This window comes from Pelobates fuscus, chromosome 1, assembly GCF_036172605.1.
Source record: "Pelobates fuscus isolate aPelFus1 chromosome 1, aPelFus1.pri, whole genome shotgun sequence".
Classification (NCBI taxonomy): domain Eukaryota; kingdom Metazoa; phylum Chordata; class Amphibia; order Anura; family Pelobatidae; genus Pelobates; species Pelobates fuscus.
The window spans coordinates 132,355,011-132,375,620 of NC_086317.1; positions in this window are offsets into that span (position 1 = coordinate 132,355,011).

Here is a 20,610-nt window from a genome sequence, read left to right on the forward strand (position 1 = left end):
TTCCAGATGCACAAGCAGCAACTGTAAGCACCAATCTCCCGAACTGCAAACTCTACGAATCCTGGAAACAGCCGAACAGGAAAACCATACGAAAGGGTTACACTCCTGGCAGTCAGCATACAATCCAATTCCCCCAATAACGAGACGACACTTCGTTTTGAGGGTTAAGCAGAATCTGGCTGTACTAGCACATACAGTCTCTTTTATTCCCAATCCACAAACATAGTACAGCCCACAGGGTTTTACAGAACAACCAATCAATCCGTACAATACACACAGACACTCCCACACAAAATCCTCCCCTCTGCCTGTGATATGATTACTGAACACAATGGGTAATCTCATTATCACAGGCAGAGGAATACAGTTTTTTACACAATATTCATAACTTTGAAAGTATGAATCACATTCACATAAATTTTCCAAATCAGCATACTCCAAATACAAACATATGTCAAAATCATCCAAATTGGTCCATTGGTTCAAAAGATAGATCGAAGTCCTTTGTGACCAAATGAAGCATGGCTTTTCTGCCCAAAACCAGTTCCACAGAGTCTTCTATCCTGGAGATAATTGAGAAGTAATCCAATTATCTCCAAGGACAGAGGCAAAACTCCATTAAGCACATGGCAGTAAAAAGACAGTAAAATACAATAAAATACACAAGGTTACATTTATTACATAAAATACAGACATTCTACCTATCCCCAGATAGCTTAGATCTGAGCGCACATTATTACCGGATGGCGCTCAGATCACATACATACAGTTCAATCGCCATGGAGCCAAAGTCTGGGCTCCATGGCATAGCTATCTGGGGTAGCATGGCTTTAACAGTCCGCAGAAAGGCACAAACCAGCCTTTCTGCAGGGAAAAAGAACAGGGGCCATAGTCTAAAGGCAAGAGGCAGGCAAGCAGCCCCCTCCAAGGACACGTGGCAAGGTCGGTTTCGCCACACAAGCTAAGCATCGAGAGAGCAGTGTTCTGTGTCAGCGGGATAGTTATTTGAGGTATTGTTGAGGGAAAAAATGTTTTTTATGCAGTCGTCAGGGTTAAGTACCCAGCTTAAATTATCAAGGTAATTTATACAATGTCAATACAGACATTTACTTTTGCATTCACATGGACCAGACACATCCAACACTAATACATATCCTGCGGGGAGGAGGCAGGGAGGACTCAATGAGATTTCAAGCGTTATATAGCAAACGTTAAAGATAGGAAACGTTAAATGTGATGTACTACTGTTTCCCAACGTATTAATATAAGACTATCTTTAAAGTTCAAAGTTTAATTGACATACTTCCTCAGTATCCCAATTGGGATCCAAATTCCATAATTTAAATTCTTGATAAGTCTGTATTTATCAGTAAAAGTAAATCTTAAAAATCGGCTCAGTTGGGGCATTTGGAGGACAGCCAATGCAACCGTACATTCAAATTACTATGGATAGTATCAAAAAGCAATGTGAAGAAACTGAAATCTATAGGAGGATTAATGTACCTTCTTTCAACTTGACTGTTTAATGTCTACAGTTTATCACTTAATGGTTTCTCCATATAACCTATCCCATTAACATTGGAAATCAAGGGGGCTGAAAATAGAGGTTAAATTGTTGTTAATGATCCTGTCTCCACTTAGAAGCAGGTTTCACATCAGTGGCTAACGAAATTCCACGGTAATATATGTAACTTTTTTACTGTGACAGAACTGTGCAATCAATTCCTCTAACATGGCTTTAATTAAACGTTTGTGATTTTGTGAATTTATTAAACAGGGTTTTATAATCATCTTAAGCTCATTTGTCTTCCAGTAAACATCCTAGTTAAAAAATAATGATATATTTGCTATGCAGACATCCTCTCGCAGGCCCTTCTAACAAAATCATCACACCATAAACAAATTTAAAACTGGTCTAGAAAGAAAATATGCCAAGAAGAAAAAACTCACAGGCACTCCAACTTCAAGCCGCAGGCAGATTTATTATGACAGAATGCAACGCAACGTTTCGACCGGAAAGGTCTTTTTCGGAATGTTGAAAAAGACCTTTCCGGTCGAAACGTTGCGTTGCATTCTGTCATAATAAATCTGCCTGCGGCTTGAAGTTGGAGTGCCTGTGAGTTTTTTCTTCTTGGATTATTGTACTGGGATTGCTGGTCCTGCTCTGGAGCACCCTTGGCCGTTGGGACTGAGTGCGGTTCTCATCACTTACTCTGCTCAATAGAAAGAAAATATGGGCACAGAAGGCTAATCTTTGAAGGTAAACTCCAGACTGGTTAACAGCCACTTTCATCCATTATATAGGCAATGTATTAAAGATGCTAAAACAAAAACAAACAAAAAACCTATGTGAAGATTTAGTCACTACGTCAGAATTAGCGCTTTGTGATGTGTTATGACATAGTAACTAGAATAGGTTTATGGTTACAGTTAGAGCTATGCATTGCCCTTTTTAGAAAAAATGCTCATTAGGTGCTCTAGGTAAGACCAATACTGCTAAATCAGATTATTATGATTAGGCACTCATTTGGGAGTGTAAAGGACTGCTGTATTCCATGCAAAGAGGCTGTCGGAGTTTTGTCCACACTGGACCTTTGCCGAGACTACATTAAATGTTCACTATAAGTACATATTCTGTATATTCACAATCATGTGTCAAGAACAGTTGTAAGCATATTGCCATAATTTACAAATTTTCATACAAATAATTACATGAATAAAATGCCACAAATGAGCACCCTGCCCCACCCACAGGGTGAGGGTTTTTGTTTTATGTGTAGTAGCCTATTTGAAAGCCTGGTGGTCGCATCGATTTTGGCCCCTGCCAAGGGTAGGGGGTAAACTATCTCTATTGTCTGCTTCCCCATCAGCTCTATTCTCATATGGACAACTGGGATATTGCCTTTATGAAGGGAAAAACATAGAGTGTTTTATCTATAGAGCTACATATTATGCATTCTGTACGTACATATGGACTAAACTTAGATTTTATGAATGCGGCATACTATTGTGACTGTCGGAAGGGCTTCATGGACTGATTTTATCTATTTGCTTACTGGAAAGGTGGGGGTGGAGGTGGTGAGGCATTCCTAGTGGCCAATACAACTCCCATTAGGGTGCACTAATGTGTGTTAATCCCAGTTTCTTATTATTGGTACGATGTGTAAAGTCTCGAATAATAATAGTATGAAAACAATTTAAAGAATAAATCAGGTGAACTCTTAACTGTGAAAAATTATAGACATAGGTATTTACCTCCTGGGGCCAGGAAAGTCCTGTGTAGCCTCAGGTTGTGGCCACAGCATATGCGTCCGAGAAATGAAAGGGATAACTCTTGTGAGGGTCCCAGGTGTATGTTTTTGCAGTAGCACCGTTTGTTCCGTACTGGGATAGCGAATCTCGTTAGAGGCAGATGGTTTCCAAAATGGCAGTTGCTTCCTTCAGATCCCGAACAGTATGGGCGCAATCTCCTTTCAGAATGTGAAGTATCTTGAGAAGACGTGGGGATGATGGAAAGAATGCCCCTTGGCAGAGTGACCGACCTAGAGCTTTGTAAAAGGTGGGGCTGCTGCCCAGGGGGTCCGGGGAATGCCCGGGCCTGTGGACCCCGCAGATGGGAAACGCTGGTTGGCTTCTTGTTCCCCTTCCTGCCTCTACCCCCCCGCCTCCCTCTCCCCCCGCCCTCTCAGGCCCCCCCTGCCTGCCCGGGCACCTGGTCCATCCCTCTTCTCTGCTACTCCTCCTCTCTCTCTACTTTACCTCTCACTCATCTTCTCACAATGGTCCTCGCTCTAGACGAGGGCCTTCTCGTTACTTTTTACATATAAAGCACACGCAGGCATCAATAGCCCACTGAAGCTTACGATTAGCTCAAACAACCACGTAATCACATGCCAGACAGGTAGGCGCCAGGGAATGGAAGGGTGTATACTCATGCCGAAGCGAAGCTTAGCTGAATCGGGTACAAAAAGCAGGGGTCAGCCACGGGTTCCACATTACAGATGACACCCGGAGCAAGTAAGCAGGGCCACCACCTGTATCTAACATAGCTAGCGACTCCACCGCATCACTGAAAGATAATTTATAACCCAACTAAACTCTAAGACCCTTCATTAGCTATACGATAGGCACCATCAGATGCCCACAGAAACCCACCTTCCCACCCTGGCCACCTGTAACCGAGTCACTGCACAATATAAATAAAAAACTGACAGCACATATGTGATGTCCGTGCCCCTAACGAAGAGCCTTGTGCACTAGGCACTTATTGTATAACCCAATGTCTACCAAGCTTATCAACTGTATGCCTATACTGTAATATGATATGTTACGCTTGACCACGGTTTATGCTTAAACCGGAACATCCTGCCTTGTCATATATTACTTTGTCAAATAAAATAAAGAATAAAAAAAAAAAAAGGAATGTGAAGTATTGAACGGTATTGAATATCGTGGGTGCGGAGTAGTGTGGTAAAGGGTTGTCGAGATTTCCTCCATTTCAGGGTGTTCCCAGACAGATTGGCATAGAACCTGAGGCCATATTCTCGAAAGGGAATGGTGAATCCCCCTTTATAGCTGCCTGCACTGCTGCTTTTTCCCTTCTGCTGCTGAATCTGACCACCAGGTCTCTGGTTGCTGACTCCGGAGAGTTTTGAGGCTCATTCGGAATATCCCATCAAACGCTAGCAAGGCCCCAATCAATGTTTTTACTCCACTTGAAAAAGCCTAATAGGGTAAAATGCGTTGTGTTTTAACTATTTGTTTAAATAAAAGTTCATTTGTGACTACCTATTTTCCTTGGGTTAGTCTTTATACTTTTATTTTACTTATTTGTACCTGGCACATCCCATTATACGGTAGATCTGGACCATCATCAAACGAATCCTAGGTGGGGATTGTTCCACCCACACCTGGCACATAGAGCGGTCTGTCTGCTCTCCAGATTGTAAGTATATTTCTTACTACTATTCTACTTCCACAAACAGAGAGCACTATCGGCCTTCTCCTTTTCTTTTATTGCATATGACCTGCACCACAACTATCGTTAAGGGATATCCTGCAAGTGGGGAGTTTAATATTAATTTGAAGGAGTGAGGGGGCACTGTATTAATTTGGGAAAGTCAGGGGGCCAGGATAATAAATTGGGGAGGAAGGGCAGTGTATTTGAAGGAACGAGGGGGCAGTGTATTTATTTGAGGAAGGGAGGGGTCAGAGGATTTATTTATTTGAGGGAGGGTGGGGGCCAGTGTATTAGAGTGGTGGGGGTCAGTGAGTTAAGTTAGGGGTAGGGAGGACAGTGTATTAAAGTGGAGTGGGGGCAGTCTATTCAATTAGAGTGAAGGAAGGAGGGCAGTATATTATATTGGAGGGGGGATGATGTACTGATTTGTGGGTAGGAGGGGGGCAGTGTATTAATGGGATGAGGGGGGCAGTGTATTAATGGGAAGAGGGAAGTAGTGTATTGATTTGAGGGAGGGGCAGTGTATTAATGGGAGGTACCATGGCAGTGTATTAATGGGAGGGAGGATTGCAGTGTATTAATGGGAGGAAGGGCAGTGTATTAATGGGAGTAGGGGGGGCAGTGTATTAATGGGAGGAGGGGGGGCAGTGTATTAATGGGAGGGAGGGGGCCAGTGTATTAATTTGAGGGAGGGGGTTAGTGTATTAATAGGAGGGAGAGAGGGGGCAGTGTATTAATGGCAGGGAGGGGGGCAGTGTATTAATTTGAGGGAGGGGGTAGTATATTAATAGGAGGGAGAGAGGGGGCAGTGTTTTAATGGCAGGGAGGGGGCAGTGTATTAATGGCAGGGAGGGGGGCAGTGTATTAAGGGGAGGGAGCCAACAGTGTATTAATGGGAGGGAGGGGGCAGTGTATTAAATTGGGGAGGGGTGGCAGTGTATTAATGGGAGGCAGGGGGGCAGTGTATTATTGGGAGGGAGGGGGGTAGTGTATTAATAGGAGGGAGGGGGGAGTGTATTAGTGGCAGGGAGGGAGGGGGGCAGTGTATTAAGGGGAGGGAGGGGGCAGTGTATTAACGGGAGGGAGGGAGGGGGACAGTGTATTAAGGGGAGGGAGCCAACAGTGTATTAAGGGGAGGGGGGCAGTGTATTAAGGGGAGGGAGCCAACAGTGTATTAAGGGGAGGAAGGAGGGCCGTGCACTAATGGGAGGGAGGGGGCAAGTGTATTAAATTGGGGAGGGGTGGCAGTGTATTAATGGGAGGGAGGGGGGCAGTGTATTCATTGGTGGGGGGGTGGCAGTGTATTATTGGGAGGGAGGGGGCAGTGTATTCAGGGCCTTAGGCCTGGGGGGCAAAACCAGTCAAGTGGCCCATTGCGCCACCAAATCAGTTCACCATCCATGCCCACCTTTTTCTGGTTTTATAACGGATATTTATGTTATGCTAATCAGTAGCTCTTTGCCATACCCGCTCTTTCACGGCTCTGACTTTCAATGTTGTCAGAGCACAGGGTGAGAATCTCTGAGCCTGTGCTCTGACTCACTAACTGAGCGCCGGAACCACGAGGGAGAGGGTATAATCTGATTGGACCTACTGCTGGTGCGCACCAGTGGACCACCAGCGAATTGTTTAAATGGAATATGCTGGTGTCCCCAACTTGTGAGCTGTGTTGGCCGCTGGGTGCCTCTGTTGTCATGGCACCCTGTGTGACCGCACAGCTTGCCCACCCCAACGGCTGGCCCTGCTGACACACACTGACGTTACTACTTAGACATCCCTCAATATTAATACAGACATCAGAGTAAACACCAATAAACTGTGGAAACAGAGCTGATCCCCCCAAATTTATAAAGGTTTGCTTAGAGGATTTATTCAAGATTAAATCATGCCTCCTCCTCTCTCTCTCCCATGCGCTGCTCTGTAGGCTGGGAGGAAGTGAAGAGTAATCACAGTCTCCCAGCACAACGCCACCTGTGGCTGCATGGGGAACAGCTGTTTAATGTAATTCTTGCAGGACGGCCAGCTGCCGCAGAACCCCTTTGTTTCCGTCTCTGCAAAGGGCTCCAGGCACTGCTTGTTGTGAGTGTGAGCCACTGTAAATTAGGGGCAGAGGGCACTTGCACTGCGGTCAAGACAGGTCTGGGCAGGAGGAGAGTGCAGTGCAATCAGTGCACTCCCCTCCTGATGGTCACCAGTAGACTGGTGCATCTGCCCAGGATCAGAGCCGGTGCAAGGATTTTTGCTGCCCTAGACAAAATATAAATTTGCTGCCCCCCCATGTGACATCACAATGCCCCACCCATATGATCTGCCATATGAACTAACGCCAGTGCTGCACACAGTGTGTGTTTACATTAAAAAGCCTGCAGGGACCAGCTATAGACACCACAACCACTTCATTAAGCTATAGTGTCCCTTTAATGTGAGGTAAATTAAAGATTAGTGTCACTAATAATATACTAGATTGCCTACTTACAATTAGATGAGGATGATGATGGGCTGCAGTTTGGCTCCACTGGTCTGGTGTAGAACAGGACCCCTGGAGGCTGTTTGCAACTGTGGTCACAAAATTCAACGTTCTGGGAGAATTGGAAGCAGCTCCATTTTTTGGGGGCCTCTTACACAGCTCAAGGTCTGGGCCCTTTTTCTTATCTCCCCTCCTTCTTACTTCTCCTCCTACTCTTCTTACTTCCCTCCCCCTCTTTTTCTTTTCTCCCCTCCTTCTTACACTCCCCCCTCCCTTCTTCTTACCCCCCCTCTTCTTATCCCCCCTCCCCTCTTCTTACTCCCTCCCTTCCCTCTTCTTACTCCCCCTCTTCTTCTTACCCCTTCTTCGTCTTACTCTCCACTCTTCTTCTTCTTACTCCCCCCTCTTTTTCTTACTCCCTCATCTTCTTCTTCTTACTCCCCCCTCTTTTTCTTACTCCCCCCTTCTTCTTCTTACCCCCCTCTTTTTCTTATCTCCCCTCCTTCTTACTCCCCCTCTTCTTACTCCCCTCCCCCTCTTCTTCCCCCCTCTTTTTCTTTTCTACCCTCCTTCTTACACCCCCCCTCCACTCTTCTTATCCCCCCTCCCCTCTTCTTACTCCCTCCCTTCCCTCTTCTTACTTCCCCTCCCCTCTTACCCCCCTCTTCTTACTCCCCCTCCCCATTTCTTACTCCCCTCCCCTCTTCTTACTCCCCCCTCCCCTCTTCTTACTCCCCCTTCTTACTCCCCCCTCCCCTCCTCTTACTCCCCCCCTTCTTCTTACTCTCCACCCTCCCCTCTTCTTACTCCCCCCTTACTCCCCCTCCCCTCTTCTTACCCCCTCCCTTTTTCCTACCCCCTCCCCTCTTCTTACTCTCCCCCCTCCCTTCCCTCTTCTTACTCTCCCCCTCCCTCCCCTCTTCTTACTCTCCCCCCTCCCCTCTTCTTACTCTCCCCCTCCCCTCTTCTTACTCTCCGCCCCTCTTCTTACTCTCCCCCCTCCCCTCTTCTTACTCTCCCCCCTCCCCTCTTCTTCCTCTCTCCCCCCTCCCCTCCTCTTACTCTTCCCCCCTCCCCTCTTCTTACTCTCCCCCCTTCTTCTTACTCTCCCCCTCCCTCCCCTCCTCTTACTCTTCACCCCCTCCCCTCTTCTTACTCTCCCCCTCCCTCCCCTCCTCTTACTCTTCACCTCCTCCCCTCTTCTTACTCTCCCCCTCTCTCCCCTCCTCTTACTCTTCCCCCCCTCCCTCCTCTTACTCTTCTCCCCCCTCCCCTCCTCTTACTCTTCCCCCCCTCCCCTTCTTCTTCCCCCTTCCCCTCCCCTTCTTCTTACCCCCTCCCCTGTAGCGTGGCCGAGCTGCTCTCCGGTCCGCGGTGCCCGGCCGGAGTGATAGGAAGGTGCACGCTCAGTGTGCACTTCCTGCCAGTCCGGCCGTTTACAGGAAACAGAAACTCCGCGCGGAACAGGAGTTTCTGTTTCTTGTACCCGGCCGGACTGACAGGAAGGTGCACACTCAGTGTGCACCTTCCTATCACTCCGGCCGGGCACCGCGGACCGGAGAGCAGCTCGGCCACGCTACAGGGGAGGGGAGGGAAAAGCAGCTGCAGCCGTCTGAGCGCTCTTTACAGAGCGCTCAGCCGCTGCAGCATTTAAAGGGCCGGCCCGCCGCGGCTGGTCCTAAAAACATTTCGGGCGGCCTGGGGGGCAATTGCCTCCCTGCCCCCCGGCCCAGCCCGCCCCTGAGTGTATTAATGGGAGGGAAGGGGCAGTGTATTAAATTGGGAGGGGTGGCAGTGTATTAATGGGAGGGAGGGGGGCAGTGTATTATTGGGAGGGAGGGGGTAGTGTAATAATAGTAGGGAGGGAGGGGGCATTGTATTAATGGCAGGAAGGAAGGGGGGCAGTGTATTAAGGGGAGGGAGCCAACAGTGTATTAAGGGTAGGGAGGGGGGCAGTGCATTAATGGGAGGGAGGGGGCCAGTGTATTAAATTGGGGAGGGGTGGCAGTGTATTAATGGGAGGGAGGCAGTGTATTCATTAGTGGGAGGGGAGGCAGTGTATTAATGGGAGGGAGGGGGCAGTGTATTAATGGGAGGGAGGAGGGCAGTGTATTAATGGGAGGGATGGGGCAGTGTATTGATGGGAGGGAGGGGGCAGTGTATTAATGGGAGGGAGGAGGGCAGTGTATTAATGGGAGGGATGGGGCAGTGTATTGATGGGAGGGAGGGGGCAGTGTGTTCATTGGTGGGAGGGGGGCAGTGTATTAATGGGAGGGAGGGGGCAGTGTTTTAGTGGGAGGGAGGGTGGCACTGTATTAATTTGGGGAAGTCAGGGGAAGTGTAATATGATATGTTACGCTTGACCACGGTTTATGCTTAAACCGGAACATTCTGCCTTGTCATATATTACTTTGTCAAATAAAATAAAGAATAATAAAAAAAAAAAGAATGTGAAGTATCCGCTGTGATCACCAACGGTATTTAATATCGTGGGTGCAGAGTAGTGTGGTAAAGGGTTGTTGAGATTTCCTCCATTTCAGGGTGTTCCCAGACAGATTGGCATAGAACCTGAGGCCATATTCTCAAAAGGAAATGGTGAATCCCCCTTTATAGCTGCCAGCACTGCTGCTTTTTCCCTTCTGCTGCTGAATCTGACCACCAGGTCTCTGGTTGCTGACTCCGGAGCGTTTCGAGGCTTCGGCATTCGGAATATCCCATCAAACGCTAGCAAGGCCCCAATCAATGTTTTTACTCCACTTGAAAAAGCCTAATAGGGTAAAATGCGTTGTGTTTTAACTATTTGTTTAAATAAAAGTTCATTTGTGACTACCTATTTTCCTTGGGTTAGTCTTTATACTTTTATTTTACTTATTTGTACCTGGCACATCCCATTATACGGTAGATCTGGACCATCATCAAACGAATCCTAGGTGGGGATTGTTCCACCCACACCTGGCACATAGAGCGGTCTGTCTGCTCTCCAGATTGTAAGTATATTTCTTACTACTATTCTACTTCCACAAACAGAGAGCACTATCGGCCTTCTCCTTTTCTTTTATTGCATATGACCTGCACCACAACTATCGTTAAGGGATATCCTGCAAGTGGGGAGTTTAATATTAATTTGAAGGAGTGAGGGGGCACTGTATTAATTTGGGAAAGTCAGGGGGCCAGGATAATAAATTGGGGAGGAAGGGCAGTGTATTTGAAGGAACGAGGGGGCAGTGTATTTATTTGAGGAAGGGAGGGGATCAGAGGATTTATTTATTTGAGGGAGGGTGGGGGGCAGTGTATTAGAGTGGTGGGGGACAGTGTATTAAATTAAGTTAGTTAGGGGTAGGGAGGACAGTGTATTAAAGTAGAGTGGGGGCAGTCTATTCAATTAGAGTGAAGGGAGGAGGGCAGTATATTATATTGGAGGGGGGGTGATGTACTGATTTGTGGGTAGGAGGGGGGCAGTGTATTAATGGGAGTGAGGGGGGCAGTGTATTAATGGGAGGAGGGAAGCAGTGTATTGATTTGAGGGAGGGGCAGTGTATTAATGGGAGGGACCATGGCAGTGTATTAATGGGAGGGAGGATTGCAGTGTATTAATGGGAGGAAGGGCAGTGCATTAATGGGAGGAGGGGGGGCAGTGTATTAATGGGAGGGAGGGGGTTCGTGTATTAATAGGAGGGAGAGAGGGGGCAGTGTATTAATGGCAGGGAGGGGGGCAGTGTATTAATTTGAGGGAGGGGGTAGTGTATTAATAGGAGGGAGAGAGGGGGCAGTGTTTTAATGGCAGGGAGGGGGGCAGTGTATTAATGGCAGGGAGGGGGGCAGTGTATTAATGGCAGGGAGGGGGCAGTGTATTAAGGGGAGGGAGCCAACAGTGTATTAATGGGAGGGTGGGGGCAGTGTATTAAATTGGGGAGGGGAGGCAGTGTATTAATGGGAGGCAGGGGGCAGTGTATTATTGGGAGGGAGGGGGGTAGTGTATTAATAGGAGGGAGGGAGGGGGGAGTTTATTAAGGGGAGGGAGGGGGCAGTGTATTAAGGGGAGGGAGGGGGACAGTGTATTAAGGGGAGGGAGGGGGGCAGTGTATTAAGGGGAGGGAGGAGGGCCGTGCACTAATGGGAGGGAGGGAGGCAGTGTATTCATTGGTGGGAGGGGAGGCAGTGTATTAATGGGAGGGAGGGGGCAGTGTATTAATGGGAGGGAGCGGGCAGTGTATTAAATTGGGGAGGGGTGGCATTGTATTATTGGGAGGGAGGGGGGTAGTGTATTAATAGGAGGGAGGGAGGGGGGAGTTTATTAGTGGCAGGGAGGGAGGGGGGCAGTGTATTAAGGGGAGGGAGGGAGGGGGACAGTGTATTAAGGGGAGGGAGGGAGGGGGCAGTGTATTAAGGGGAGGGAGGAGGGCCGTGCACTAATGGGAGGGAGGGGGCAAGTGTATTAAATTGGGGAGTGGTGGCAGTGTATTAATGGGAGGGAGGGAGGCAGTGTATTCATTGGTGGGAGGGGAGGCAGTGTATTAATGGGAGGGAGGGGGCAGTGTATTAATGGGAGGCAGGGGGCAGTGTATTAAATTGGGGAGGGGTGGCATTGTATTAATGGGAGGGAGGGGGCAGTGTATTCATTGGTGGGAGGGGTGGCAGTGTATTAATGGGAGGGAGGGGGCAGTGTATTAATGGGAGGGAGGGGGCAGTGTATTAAATTGGGAGGGGTGGCAGTTTATTAAATTGGGAGGGAGGGAGGGGGGCAGTGTATTATTGGGAGGGAGGGGGTAGTGTATTAATAGTAGGGAGGGAGGGGGCAGTGTATTAATGGCAGGAAGGAAGGGGGCAGTGTATTAAGGGAAGGGAGCCAACAGTGCATTAATGGGAGGGAGGGGGCCAGTGTATTAAATTGGGGAGGGGTGGCAGTGTATTAATGGGAGGGAGGGAGGCAGTGTATTCATTGGTGGGAGGGGAGGCAGTGTATTAATGGGAGGTTGGGGGCAGTGTATTAATGGGAGGGAGGAGGGCAGTGTATTAATGGGAGGGACGGGGCAGTGTATTGATGGGAGGGAGGGGGCAGTGTATTCATTGGTGGGAGGGGGGACAGTGTATTAATGGGAGGGAGGGGGCAGTGTATCAATGGGAGGGAGGTCGGCACCAGGGGTCAAGTCCTGGGGAAAAAAGTGTGGGAACTCTCCCCCACCAAAAAAAAACCCCACTCGTATGCATATATAAACGCGTGCACACACATACACTCACAGACACACACATGCACTCAGACACTCACAGACGCACACACATACTCAGACACTCACACAGTGGTGTATTTTAATTTTGTGCTGCCCTAGGCATGACTATACCTGAGCACCCCCTAATCTAAATTTACCACCCCTTCCTGTCAAGGGCGCACCGCTTCCTGATTAAGAACCCACCCCTTCCTCTTTAGACTCCACCTTTTCCTGCTCATTTTAAAGAAATACTATAGTGCCAGGAAAACAAAGCTGTTTTCCTGGCACTATAATTCCCTGTAGTGCCCCCCCTCCCTCATTCGACACTGATGGGGTTAAAATCCTATGGGTATTTAGCAGATGCTGGATGTCCTCATGCACAGGGGTGAGGACGTCCAGCATCAGTTAGGCGACTTTTGGTCACCTAACCACCCGGAAGTCCCTCTAGTGTCTGATAGACAGCCACTAGAGGTGGAGTTACCCCTCAAGGTAATTATTGCAGTTTCTGAGAAACCGCAATAATTACACTTGCAGGTTTAAGGGGACTGGGACACTGCACCCAGACCACTTCAATGAGCTGAAATTGTCTGGGTGCCTATAGTGTCCCTCTAAGCACACTCTCTGACAGACACCCACACTGGCAGATACACACTGACAGTAACACACACACTACGTGACAAACACACAGACGTCACTGATTTGACACACACACATTCACTGACACACACTCATTCATTGACAGAGAGACACACACAAACACACTGACAGACACACACTAATAGTCACACACACACTAAATGACAAACAGACTCTCACTGATTTGACAGACACTTACAAACATACACTAATAGAAGCACATACACGCAAACATGTGCATACACTAACAGAAGCACATACACTCATACGCACACACACATGCATACACTAACAGAAGCACATACACGCAAACATGCATACACTAACAGAAGCACATACACACACACGTACATATGCTAACAGACGTAAATACACTCATACACACACACACACTGACACAAACACACAAATACACCAACAGACATTAACTAACATACACACACATACATAGACTAACAGACATACACACACACTAACAGACATACACACATACACACAAACAGACATACACACACACACGCACACACTAACAGACATACACACATACACTAACAGACATACACACACACTAACAGACATACACACATACACTAACAGACATACACACACACTAACAGACATACACACATACACTAACAGACATACACACATACATACACATACACTAACAGACATACACACATACATAGACTAACAGACATACACTAACAGACATGCACACATACACTAACAGACATACACACAGACATACATACACATACACTAACAGACATACACACAGACATACATACACATACACTAACAGACATACATACACATACACTAACAGACATACACACAGACATACACACACTAACAGACATACACACAGACATACATACATACACTAACAGACATACATACATACATACACATACACTAACAGACATACATACACTAACGGACATACACACACTAACAGACATACATACACTAACAGACATACACACAGACATACACTAACAGACATACACACAGACATACATACACATACACTAACAGACATACACACAGACATACATACACATACAATACCAGACATACACAAAGACATACATACACTAACAGACATACACACAGACATACATACACTAACAGACATACACACCAACATACACACAGACATACATACACATACACTAACAGACATACATACACATACACTAACAGACATACACACACATACACTAACAGACATACACACAGACATACATACACATACACTAACAGACATACATACACTAACAGACATACACACACTAACAGACATTCACACAGACATACATACACATACACTAACAGACATACACACAGACATACATACACTAACAGACATACACACAGACAACAATACACATACACACAGACATACATACACTAACAGACATACACACAGACATACATACACTAACAGACATACACACAGACATACATACACTAACAGACATACACACAGACATACATACACATACACTAACAGACATACACACAGACATACATACACTAACAGACATACACACAGACAACAATACACATACACACAGACATACATACACTAACAGACATACACACAGGCATACATACACTAACAGACATACACACAGACATACATACACTAACAGACATACACACAGACATACATACACATACACTAACAGACATACACACAGACATACATACACTAACAGACATACATACACTAACAGACATACACACAGACATACATACACTAACAGACATACACACAGACATACACACAGACATACATACACTAACAGACATACACACAGACATACATACACATACACTAACAGACATACACACAGACATACATACACTAACAGACATACACACAGACAACAATACACATACACACAGACATACATACACTAACAGACATACACACAGACATACATACACTAACAGACATACACACAGACATACATACACTAACAGACATACACACAGACATACATACACATACACTAACAGACATACACACAGACATACATACACTAACAGACATACACACACTAACAGACATACACACAGACATACATACACTAACAGACATACACACAGACATACACACAGACATACACACAGACATACATACACTAACAGACATACACACAGACATACATACACTAACAGACATGCACACAGACATACATACACATACACTAACAGACATACATATATACAAATTATTCAAATAAACATTGCCCACCCACCCACCCAGCCTCCCCCCCCCCAAAAAAATGCATTGCCCACACTTCAGTTGCTTACATCCCTAGAATATGGAGCCTGCAGTTTGTAAGGGGAAATGGGAGAGCTCCAATATAGTTTACTGATATTAATACATACAATAGCTGGGAAAGTTTACCCGGCGGGCGGCTCTCTCCCTGTCACACGCGGCGAGGGAGCTGTGTCCTCTCTGCTCCCTCTCGCCGCGCGCCGTTTTCTGATGCAGGGAGCCGGAATATGACGTCATATTTCGGCTCCCTGCATCAGCAGACAGCCCACGCGGCGAGAGGGAGCAGAGAGGACACAGCTCCCTCGCCGCGTGTGACAGGGAGAGAGCCGCCCGCGGGGGGGGCAGGCAATCAGGTGGCCCCCCCATGACAGGGGGAACAGAGGGCATTTGGGGGCGGCATTTTTTGCCGCCCCCTGAGTGCCTGCAGGGGGAACGGCGTTCCTGCTGTGAAAAAAGTGCAGGAACGCCGTTCCCACGCGTTCCTGCAGGACTCGAGCCCTGGTCGGCACTGTATTAATTTGGGGAAGTCAGGGGGCCAGTGTAATAAAACGGGGAGGGGGGGCAGTGTATTTGAAGGAAGGAGGGGGCAGTGTATTTATTTGAGAAAGGGAGAGGGTCAGTGTATTTATTTATTTGAGGGAGGGAGGGGGCCAGTGTACTAGAGTGGTGGGGGACAGTGAGTTAAATTAGAGGTAGGGAGGAAAGTGTATTAAAGTGGAGTGGGGGCAAACTATTCAATTAGAGTGGAGGGAGAAGGGGCAGTGTATTAGATTAAGCGGCAATGTATTAGATTTGGTAAAGGGGGCAGCCAGTCCAGAGGACGTCCAGTGTCAGGCAACTTTTTTTATACTGTACTTTTCTAAAAAACTGACATTTTTGGTTTTTTTTTGCGTCGTAAACCTTGTTTATTTGTCCCGTGTTAGCCTTTGTGTTTGACATGCTTGATTTAGACTTTAGTTAATTACCCTGACATAAGTCATAGAAATATATAGATAAAGAATGAAGTAATCACAATAAACAAATGCTTGTAGAATGCCTGTAGATCACAGACGATTAGATTTTTCGATGTGGACCTTTTCAAAAAGCGCTTAGAGCTAATACATCGAATTTTGGCATCCTTGTATTGTAGAAACAACGCAGATGGACGTCATGGCAGACAGACAGTCTTAGGAGAGTAGGACACACATTTTCATGGCTCAAGATATTTCTGTAGAAATTCCACATATGCAAACACCCATGTATATTGATTGCATCAGCACATACGAGTAGTTTAAAAGCAGAGGCTTTAAACAATGGATTTGCCTTTTTTCCCTCATTATTTATACTCTGTATTGCGTTCAGTAAGATAAATTGCTCACTTTGTTGAGCTCCTCTAAGAACCTACTGTTGTGCAAAAATACTTAAATCAGCACGGCATAGTGAGCCTCTCAATACAAAGGTCACTGTTACGTTTTGTTCAGTATGTGCAAAGAAATGCTTGTTTTTATATGGTTTTAATATTAGTAAACTTTCATACAGTGCTCAGTGTTTAGGGCAGGGGTGCTCAAAAAAAGAGATCCCGAGACATTTTAAAACCACAACTTCCATGATGCATTGTCATTTTAAAGACTTACAAAGAATCATGGGAGTTTAGCGCTATAACATCTTGAGACCTACTCTTTAGGGACCCTTTACTAAGGGAAGGATTACTCTTCATTTTAAAATGCATGTGCAACTAAAATACAACCATAGAAATACCTGTATAACATTTCCAACAACTCCAAGTAATTAAACAGTGATAAGACTAAAGACATTTTCTTCATCCGTATTTCATGTAGATACCTTATAACTGTTTTGCCATATGCAGTCCATGGGATAGAATCAAAATTAAACTTAAAATATCACCTTTAAAAAGGCTCATATTAAATTAATCCAAATAATGGAACATGTAATATTGAGGTTAAGGTATAAAAAGACAGGGTTTCCTGTGGTGTCAGTTGGAGATTACAGGCTCCCTTGTGCTCTGATCGCTGGGACACTCTGGGCCAGCTCCTTGATTTCCCCATCCTGCCTGTTTGGATCAGCAGCCTCACATGCCATGCAAACGTAACCCACCCATGCCATGCATGGCATAGTACCACAGGTTTCCCACCCCTGGCGTATAACAAGCTGGTTTGGAAGTAACCAATAGGTGGCACTATAGCAAATGGGTATGTTGAAAGAATTAAAGGAACACTATAGGGTCAGGAACACAAACATATATTACTGACCCTTTAGTGTTTAACCCACCATTTAAGTGGCTTGCCCCCCTTTAGAAAAGGTGAAAACTCACCTTATTTCCAGTCGGCCGATGCTGGCCTCGCCCCAATCCACCTCCTTGGTGACATCATCAAAATTGCAGATTTTTAGCCAATCCAATGCTTTCCCATAGGAAAAGCATTGGATCGGCTGAAAACAGCGAGGAGGTGGGATAGGGTGGGGCCAAACACAATTTTAAAACAATGCATCTCTATGAGGAAAATTCAGCATCCCCATGTAGAGCGTGGAGATGCTGAACGGCCGTGCTGCCTACTGTGCAACACTGCCCCAGGTAGCACCTCCAGTGGCCATCTGAGGAGTGGCCACTTAGAGTTGTCCCCTTTCTCTGAAAAGGCAGTGTTTGCATTAATGATTGTACTTACCAGAACAACTACATTAAGCTGTAGTTGTTCTGGTGACTATAGTGTCCCTTTAAATAAAAATATTATTAATTTTCTCCCGACCTTACATTTTCTTTTTATTGCCTTATTCTGTTTCCATTTCTGCATTCTTTCCGCAATCAAAACTAACAGAAATAATCAATACTTTCATAGCTGTCAGCAGCTTGAGTTAAGGAGTTCGGTTAACTAAAATAGAAATGAAAGTCTTTTGGCAGAGATGTGGAAACAATATTTTCCTAGCTTGGCAAGGTTGGCCTGCAAGTAACAGTTTTCATTTTTAAAGGCTCTACAGTTTTCTGGTTTGTTAATAATGGTTTATGTGACGTTCCACACATACACACTGACTCCGTATTGGAGCACTATTCCCTCCCATAACCCTACATGTCCAATTTGTTAAGGATGTAAGGATGTGTGTTGAGAAGTAAGTGCATTCAAACATTCTAAGTAGGTGTGTGACTAATGGGAGTGAAGCACAATATGTTTCCATTAAAGGAACACTACAGGGTCAGGAACACAAACATTTATCCATGACCCTACAGTATTAAAACCACCATCTAGCCCACCCCTGACAGAGCCAGCTCAAGTCCAACACAATCCTGGCCAATCAGCATCTCCTTATAGATATGCATTGAATCAATGCATCTCTGTGAGGAAAGTTCCGTTTCACCATGCAGAGGGTGGGGACACTGAATGGCAGTACTGCATAGTGTGTAACACTGCCCCAGGAATTACCTCTAGCAGCCATCTGAGGAGTGGCCAGTGGAGTTATCACTAGGCTGTAATGTAAACCCTGCATTTTCTCTGAAAATACAGTGTTTACTGCAAAAAGCATGAAAGGAATGATTCTACTCACCAGAACAAATACAATAAACTGTAGTTGTTCTGGCTACTATAGTGTCGCTTTAAGCTAGTCTTCAATGTAGTAGCTGGTCTACTTATACATAGTGATGTCCCGAACGGTTCGCTGACGAATAGTTCCTGGCGAACATAGCTTGTTCACGTTCGCCACGGACGGCGAACATATGCGATGTTCGGTCCCCCCCCTATTCGTCATCATTGAGTAAACTTTGACCATGTACCTCACAGTCAGCAGACACATTCCAGCAAATCAGCAGCAGACCCTCCCTCCCAGACCCTCCCACCTCCAGACAGCATACAATTTAGATTACTTCTGAAGCTGCATTAATTTTTTTTTATTTTTATTATTTTTTTATTTTTTTGTGTTTGTGTTTATTATACATTATCCCCCATAGCCAGTAACCTGTGTTTATTATACATTATCCCCCATAGCCAGTAACCTGTGTTTATTATACATTATCCTCCCATAGCCAGTAACCTGTGTTTATTATACATTATCCTCCATAGCCAGTAACCTGTGTTTATTATACATTATCCCCCATAGCCAGTAACCTGTGTTTATTATACATTATCCCCCTTAGCCAGTAACCTGTGTTTATTATAAATTATCCCCCCTAGCCAGTAACCTGTGTTTATTATACATTATCCTCCCATAGCCAGTAACCTGTGTTTATTATACATTATCCTCCCCATAGCCAGTAACCTGTGTTTATTATACATTATCCTCCCATAGCCAGTAACCTGTGTTTATTATACATTACCCCCCATAGTCATTTATCGTTGGACCTAGGCAGCATGATGTCTTAGGCCGGCCCAGAGAGTGAGTGAGTGAATAATATAATATATATGTTCAGAAACATATTAGTAATATATGTAAATCGGGTTTATGCAAAGAGGGTGAAAAGGTATTAAAGAAAAACACACTTATTGCATCAAATTTACAAAGCCAAACTCTTAAAAGCTTTCCTCATTTCTTTCTCGGGATGAGGATTATATCAGTTGTAGACTGAGAATTTCCATCTGCCCAATCTTTTAATAATATGCACTGGAGTGTCAGTGTTGAAGGAGACCGAAGCTGCCCCTATTCTAAATGAAAGACCTGAGACATGGATACAACCCAATCTTAGGAGTAGTGTTCTGATGTAGAAGATGAATTTAGCCGTAGTCAGAGGGATTCAGTGAGAGTAGTGGTGAAATGTGTGTGGCATGACTGAGTGTGGGTAAGTAAGAGTCAAGTATTTTAACTGGGCACTAGTTCTAGGTGGGATAAAGTGGTATAGCGGATGGATGAGTAGTTTGGTTCGTTTTAGAGGTTGGTAGAGAAAGTATATAGTGATTATGATTTTTAGCGATATATACAATATTTTTAAGGTGGTCCCAGTGCCACCACTCATATCTAGTGTAGCTTGCATTTAAAAAACAAAACAAAACTTTTTTGACTGTAATATAATAGCAGTCAGTTTCCTTCACACGTGTGTGTTTCAGGGCCTGTCAGGGCACAGTGTCAC